Source organism: Sphaeramia orbicularis, chromosome 7, assembly GCF_902148855.1.
Source record: "Sphaeramia orbicularis chromosome 7, fSphaOr1.1, whole genome shotgun sequence".
NCBI lineage: Eukaryota > Metazoa > Chordata > Actinopteri > Kurtiformes > Apogonidae > Sphaeramia > Sphaeramia orbicularis.
In genome coordinates this window covers 33,917,354-33,925,739 of record NC_043963.1, presented here as the reverse complement: position 1 = coordinate 33,925,739, position 8,386 = coordinate 33,917,354, and positions in this window count along the sequence as shown.

The following is an 8,386-nucleotide window of genomic DNA, read 5'->3' as shown; positions in this document are numbered from 1 at the left end:
GCTTTTCCCTCATATCACTGCAAAATAATAGTCTGGTACTTTTGCACAGTAACTTATCTGGCAGGGGTGTATTTTCTACTCTAGATTTCCAGTCAGCTTCAAGATATGCGCTGCATTATCATGGAATAAACCACAGGGTGTCAAATGTATGACCCGTGATCCAAAATCTGCCCTCAGGATGAATTTACACAGTGCAAAAATGACAAATTGAACTGCAAGTGTGTTGGGGCTCGTTTTGGTTCAGGGGCCCAATGTGATCACAAGTAAAATGATAACATAATAACCAAATAATAATCACAGCTCCAAATTTTAACCTTGGTTTTGTTGATTTAGTTTCACATCAGCCAAAAAAGTGGACGCTCATGCATCATCTCAAACACTGACATTCATACCATTACTGTAAATTTGCTGTTCTAGATAAACCTGATCTGCAGTAACATGTTTGAGTGTAAATCAGTTGCTTGTTATTGTTATTAAACTGCAATTAAAAGGTTTATTATATTATTGTTACTATTTTGCATATCTCCATGAAGTGAGTAATGACTAGTATTAGAGTACGTTAAAATGTGAGAAAACAGCAGATTAGCAGCATTAAAAATGTTTTTTATTTTATAGTTTTCACACAATATATCAGTAAATACATATTTCTTTGCTTCAAAAATTAAATGCATGGTGTCTGTCAAGCTGAGTGGACATTTTTGCAACTTCATGAAAAATAGGTTCATAAAAAAATGTTCACATTATTTTTTTCATGTCCAAAGAAGAATAAAAACACTCAGGAAAAAAAAAAAAATCTTGATTAAAATTCTCATAATTCATACATGAAAGGGTTAATATGAAAAAAGTATATATATATATATATATATATATATATATATATATATATATATATATATATATATATATATATATATATTATTTTTTATTTTTATTTTTTTTAAACTTAAATCTTTATTGAGTTTTATGCAGAATATTACAAAATTGTAACAAAAACAAACAAAAGAGACCCCCCCCCCAAAAAAAAAAAACCCTTAACAAATAAACAAACAAACAAAACAACAACAAAAAGAACAGACAAAGAGAGCACAAATGAGTACAAAAGAAAACAATGTGCCCGGGTAGCAACAGTCAGTGTATTGATTTTGTGCAAATATAGTCCATTTAAAAAAGTAAAATTAGACCATGAAAAGATTTACATTTACTTACAATCCTTTCACAATAAAATGTGAATAACCTGAACAGATCTGAACAACTGGAAATTTCTAAAGAAAAATATGTTCAATTACAACAATTTTATGCCTGTTATTAAATATTTTGTGCATTTGTAGATGCACTGTGATCTGTACGTTGTGTGAATAATAAACTGAGAAATTGCACTTATTTTTCTTTAAAAATGTTCAGGTTGTACATGGTTGTTCAGGTTATTCACATTTTCATGATGTAATTTAACTTTTTTTGCACACTAAAATGAAAGAGAATCATTTGCAGTTTATTAACATTTAAATGTTGTTATGTTATTATTTTACTTGTGCTTATTTTACTGGTCCAGTCTGTTAAAGATCATATTGGTGTGTATGTGGCCCCTGAACTAAAATGAGTGTTGCACCCCTGGAATAAACTCTCCAAGTGTAAATTAGAAATAGTTTGTGCCATTGCAACATTAAAATGATGAGTAAGCCTTAAAGCAGCGCCTATTTGTGGAGTGAATTAGACACATTTGTTTTGCGTAACATTTTTTTCTATGTGTAACAAGTGCAAAAAATAATTTGTTTATTGCATGAAAATATGTTGTTTTGCAGATGCTTTTACCTCATAGTAAAGAAACACTAAACTTACATTTAATGGCTAAATATATTGGGACTTTTTCCTTTATTGTTTTGACTTAAAGGTGCGGGAGACTTTCGTGACGAATTTTTCATCAGATCTGTAAAACCTCAGTCATAGCCTAAGTATCACAAATCTGTAAGTCTTTCTGTCATTACTCACACGAATCTCTTGCATTACAGTGAACAACTTCAAAGTGCCATCTGCCATAAACAAACCCGTGTGTTTACATTCAAAGCCGGGAGGTAACTTGGGTATCTACGGAATTTTTTCGTTGCAACCTGCATTGTGGGAAATGAAGACTCGCGTTGCTGCTGCCACTGCACAAACCTCCCTGCAGCACTTCAAAATTGTTCACCATAATGCAAGAGATTCAGGTGAGTAATCGCAGAAAGACTTGCAGATTAGTGATACTTAGGCTATGACTGAGGTTTTACAGATTTGATGGAAAATTTGTCACGAAAGTCTCCCGCACCTTTAAGAAGAATGAGAATTGACCCTTGTATTGTCATTTTAATCCTTTGTAGGCATAAGTGATATTATATTTTACAGACATCTCTAAATCCAAAGATGCAGAGTTTAGTATCACACACTATAAGACTAAAAAATACTGGGACACATCACACCTACAGCTTTCCATTCCCATCATGTCAGCAGATGTCAGTATTTATCTAGATAAATCTCAAATCAATAGGTTTAAAGAATGATTTCTCTTCCTGAGAAAGAGCTGAAAGAACCAGACGATAACTTGTAGTTTAGAATAATTATTTATGGTCAGGAAGTGACAAAAATTTCAGAAAACTCGAGGACGACAATTCAACATGGTAAGATTCAGTAAAAACAAACACTGAAGGACTATGTAAGCATAGATGACAAAACAAAAAATGATTCTGAAGACAAAATAAACACTTTGATTGCAAAAATATTTATTGCAATAGGCTATACAATTATGACACTTGTGTCCCAGTAGTTTTGTCCATTTAAAATTGCTGTTTTATTCTGTCTATTTGTTTGATATGAAACTGAGGCACTAATACTACCCACACAGAGCATGGGTACTTTCAAGAAATGTAAGAAATCCTATTAGTTTGGTGTAAAATCTGAGGAGACAAAGATATTTTTGGTGTATCAGGACAGGGATGGTGATCTGCCCCCCCCACCAAGTCTCAAATGATATTCCTCATTACTGTTAGTGAAATGTGAATTCATTTGTTCTTGTTTTCTACATATGAATCCGTCATCCACCCTCCTACTCATTATCATTCACTCTATTCGTCTGTGATCATGAGTGCACTGAACTAATGATCTGAAGTGAAAGGCAAATACTGATTAACCCATAATTAACCCATAAAGACCCAAACAGCCACCCATCAATCCATGTAAATAACTGGTGTAAAATGCAGTTTGTCATCTTTTCATGGTCATCAGATATGACCCATTTGAACGTTCAGAGGCTCCGTAGTGAACGTGGAAACACTGTCATCTTCTACAACATTGATTCACCAGTAAAACCCATGGACTTGGATCAGTGACAGTGGATGGAGATACTTGGTTTATGTTCAGTTAATGATATCTTTGCTGAAAAATCACTTTTTTTCAATTTTCTCTCTTTCTGATATGATAACATTTAGCTTTATTCTGAGCTTTCATGAACATCTACATGATCAGTAAATTAGATATAGGAAAATACCTGAATTTGACTGAAAAAATGCAAAATGCAGAGGATAATATTGTAATAAATGGTGATAAGTCACTTAATCCATAAAGACTCAAACATCCACCTGCGACCAAAAGCATCTACTGATCTAAAATATTTAACACCTGTTGATCCACCAATCCTATCAATACATTCAAATAATTAGTGTAAAATGCAGTTTATCGTCTTTTCATGGTCGTCAGAAATGACCCATTTGGACGTTCAGAGGCTCCGTAGTTAACGTGGAAACACTGTCATCTTCTACAACATTGATTCACCAGTAAAACCCATGGAGTTGGATCAATGACAGTGGATGGAGACACTTGGTTTATGTTCAGTTAATGATATATATTACAAAAAAGTCATTTTTTTCTTCATTTTTTTCTGTTTTTAATATAATAACCCTCAACTTTGATCTGAGCTGTTATGAATGCCAATATGATCAGTAAAATAATTACAGGAAAATACATGATTTTCACTTAAAAATGCAAAATACAGAGCTACTATTACAATAAATGGTGATAAATCACTTGAGATTGGTTAAATATAGAGAGAAAATTCATTTGGGAACTGCCACAAAAGTAGCACTGGGTCTGTATAGGTTAGTTATAATAATGATAATAGTGAGCACAGTCCAGATAAGGTTGTTTTCCTATTTTAACTGGATCATAAGACCTTGCAAAAATGTGTTTTTTTAGAGGTTGAGTTGGCAGATTTCCAGTCACATGAAAAGGAGGCCTCCATTAAAGACTGCTAAAAAAAAAGAAAAATTGGAAAGTGAGTTTAAGCGTCATAATCTGAACAAATTGCCGTACATGTGTTCGCCAGGTTTTCCTTCTCATTTACCTCTGAATGTTTTTTTTTTTTTTTTCTGATTTGCACATAAAAAAATTACAGCGGACAGGAGTGAGATAGGAGAAGAATAAAAGTAGACAGAATGAAAATAGAAGGACAGAGATGAGCTGTAGGGGAGAACAGGGAACAGGGAAAAGAGATGATACCAGCACGTTTGACACGCTCTCTGCATAACCGGATTGTTTTGGCGAAGTTTCTGCAGGTTACATTTTTCCCACCACACCCTTCACTTCAGCACTGCCAAGGTAATAAATGAAGGCCCAGTATGTAGTGTACCTATGATATGTGTGTGTGTTTTGGGACAATATGTGTAGATAAACACTCTGAAATCTGAAGGAAAATACTCTAAGTCACAGGTGTCAAACATAAGGCCTGGGGGCCAAATCCGACCCGCCAAAGGGTCCAATCCGGCCCATAGGATGAATTACTCTGAAAATATTAACAATCAATGGTGAAAAAATCATTTTAATTCAGGTTCGAAATACAGAACAATTAATCTCAATTGGGTCAGACCAGTAAAATATTATCATAATAACCTATAAAGAATGAGAACTACAGATTTTATCTTTGTTTTAGTGTAAAAAAAGTAAAATTACATGAAAATGTTTATATTAACAAACTAGCTTACAAAAAATGTGAATAACCTGAAATGTCTTAAGAGAAGTGCATGCAATTTTACCAATACTCTGCCTGTTATTAAATGTTTTGTGTATTTGTAGTTGTAATGTAAGTTGTAATGCACATGTGTAAATGATAAACTGATAAACTGAGGCAGAATATTGTTAAAATTGCACTTGTTTTTCTTAAGACATTTCAGGTTGTTCATGTTATTCAGATTTTTAAGGAAACGTTGTAGATGTAAACATTATCATAATGTAATTTTACTTTTTTCAATGTTGTTATTTTACTGGTCCGGCCCACTTGAGGTCCGGCCCACTGAACTAAAATGCGTTTGACACCCCCGCTCTAGGTCAAACATCGCTATTGATCAACTGAGGATATAAACCCGACAAAATGGAAAATCTATGTTCAGGGTGGTACATAAGTATTCTTTGTTCAGATTCAGCCCCGTATTAGAGCATGACTGTGACTCCAATCCAAAGTAAAAGAGAGCCATGAGCAACAAATGAACTCTGCTGTGTTCTTGTTCTGATCCACTGGTGTCAGGCTCCTGTGGTTAGAACCACACCCAGCCTGAGGGCTTTGCATGGGAGTCTCTGTTCACTCACAAACAGATAGAACTGACTAATGTCACCAGCACTGCCAAAACCAGAGAGCATGCTGGAAGGGAACCATCATTCAGGGTGCTCACAACCTTGTGAAATGCGCAACTAAGATCATCTTGTACGATTAAAATGCCGCAAGATTGTGACACATTCATCATCAATCTGTTTAATATTCACTGGATTTCATAAAGAAGTGTAACTTTTTGTTGAGGAGGTTTTTTTTCTGTGGACACAAATGCCTTCAAATGTACGTCAAAGGTCTCGTAAACAGACCTTTGTTGTCACCACCAGTATTGTGCAAAAGACCAGTGACTCTGCACCACAATAAACATCATCTTATCAACTATGATTATGAATGCATAATCTATTATTCACTATCTGTTTCCTCACACTGGATTCTATAGGTTTTATTAGCTTGTGTGAAGACTATTTCAGGAGGCTTAAAAAGGAGGTGTGTGAATTTATCTCATATATACTTACATGTTATCTGAGCTAATACACTGTGTTGTTGATAAGTTGACCTTTGCCACAAAAGCAATACTGAACTGTGACACAAAAGTATCTGTGCTTATGCTCAAATCTATCATTATGTGTAATATTATTAACATTTTAGCCACATTTACAAGGTTCACATTCCTGTTTTTAACCCATAAAGACCCAAATATTCACCAGCGACCAAAACCTTTTACTGATCTAAACTGTTTAAAACCTGTTGATCCACTAATCCTATCAATACTTCTCAATAATTGGTGTAAAATACAGTTATTCACCTTTTCATGGTCATCAGATATGACCCATTCAGATGTTCAGAGGCTTCGTAGTGAACGTGGAAACACCGCCATCTTCTACAACATTGATTCACCAGTAAAACCCACGGAGTTGGATCAATGACAGTGGATGGACGCACTTGGTTTATGCTCAATTAATGACAAATTTTAATGAAAAAGTCACTTTTTCTGCCGTTTTCTCTGTTTCTGATTTAAAAACCCTTAACTTTAATCTGGGTTTTTCTGAATATTTTTATGTTCATTAAATTAAATATAGGAAAATACCTGATTTTCACTGAATAAATGCTGAACACAGGGGATAATATTTTAATAAATGGTGATAAAACACTTGAGAAAGGTTAGATACAGAGAAAATTTCATTTGGGAACTGACATAAATGTAGCACTGGGTTTTAATGGGTTAATTACAACAAATAAAATCAGTGAATTTTTTCATTGGCACATGTTTTCCCTCTACTAAACAGATTAAACGTTTAGATTTGTAAGAATAGTGGATGGGAATGATTAGTTGCGTGATTTTAATATGCAAAGCTGAGGTAATGGCGCCATCTAGCAGATAAAATAAGAACTTTCAGTACTGTGACAAAGTAATGTGAAAAAGCAAAGTTAAAACATGTGAACCCCTTAAGGGTCTGAGTCTATTTTAGTTGTTGTTGTTTTTTTTTTGCCTTTATATACCACATGGAAAGGTTTACCATTTGTTTATTTCAGCACATCTTCACCTATATGATCTGATAATGTTTTTTTCACTCTAACCTACTTTATCATCATACTGGGTCCAAAAATACATACAAATCATCAGACATGAATTGTAAACACATACTACTTATTTCAGTAAAAACACAAACATGCTCAATAAATGGTACCTTTGAAAATGTCACATGATCTGATCACGGACCCTGGAGAGTTTAATGTAAAGATGCATCAAACAGACTTAGAGCTGTTGGACATTTCCAAGTTGTTCTTTTTTTGCAAATACAAAAATATTTTTGTTTTCCTTTTTTATTCATTCATTCATTTTCTGAACCTGCTTTATCCTCACTAGGGTCACGGGGGTCGCTTGGAGCCTATCCCAGCAACATAGGGGCGAAGGCGGGGTACACCCTGGACAAGTCGCCAGTTCATCACAGGGCTCCTTTTTTATATAACTATAATTAATTTAGGTGACATGGCAATTTCACTGTAAATACATCTTGTTACTGATCCTTGGTAAAATTTAAATTACTGTTATTAATCACTTAGCTCAGACCTAAAATGACTTTACATCTAATGTTAAGTCTTTAATCACTTTTAGAAATACATACACTGAACAAAAATATAAATGCAACAGTTTTGTTTTTGCTCCCATTTTTCATGAGCTGAACTCGACAATCTAAAACTTTTTCTATGTACACAAAAGGCCTAGTTCTCTCAAATATTGTTCATAAATCTGTCTAAATCTGTTAGTGAGCACTATTCCTTTGAGGAGATAATCCATCCATGTGCCTTAGGCTGGCCACAATAAAAGGCCACTCTAAAATGTGCACTTTTACTGTATTGGGTGGTCCAGGGGGGGTCAGAAAACCAGTCAGTATTTGGTGTGACCACCATTTTCCTCACGCAGTCTTCTTCATGAATTCTCTGAAACACCTTTGGAGATGGCTTATGGTAGAGAAATGAACATTCAATTCACAGGCAAAAGCTCTGGTGGAGATTCCTGAAGTCAGCATGACCATTGCATATTCCCTCAAAACTTGTGACATCCGTGGCATTGTGCTGTGTGATAAAACTGCACATTTTAGAGTGGCTTTTTTATTGTGGCCAGCCAAAAACACACCTGTGCAATAATCATGCTGTTTAATCAGTATCTTAGTATGCCACACCTGTGAGGTGGATGGATTATCTCAGCAAAGGAATAGTGCTCACTAACAGATTTAGACAGATTTATGAACAATATTTGAGAGAAATAAACCTTGTGTGTACAAAGAAAGTTTTAGATCTTTGAGTTCAGCTCATGAA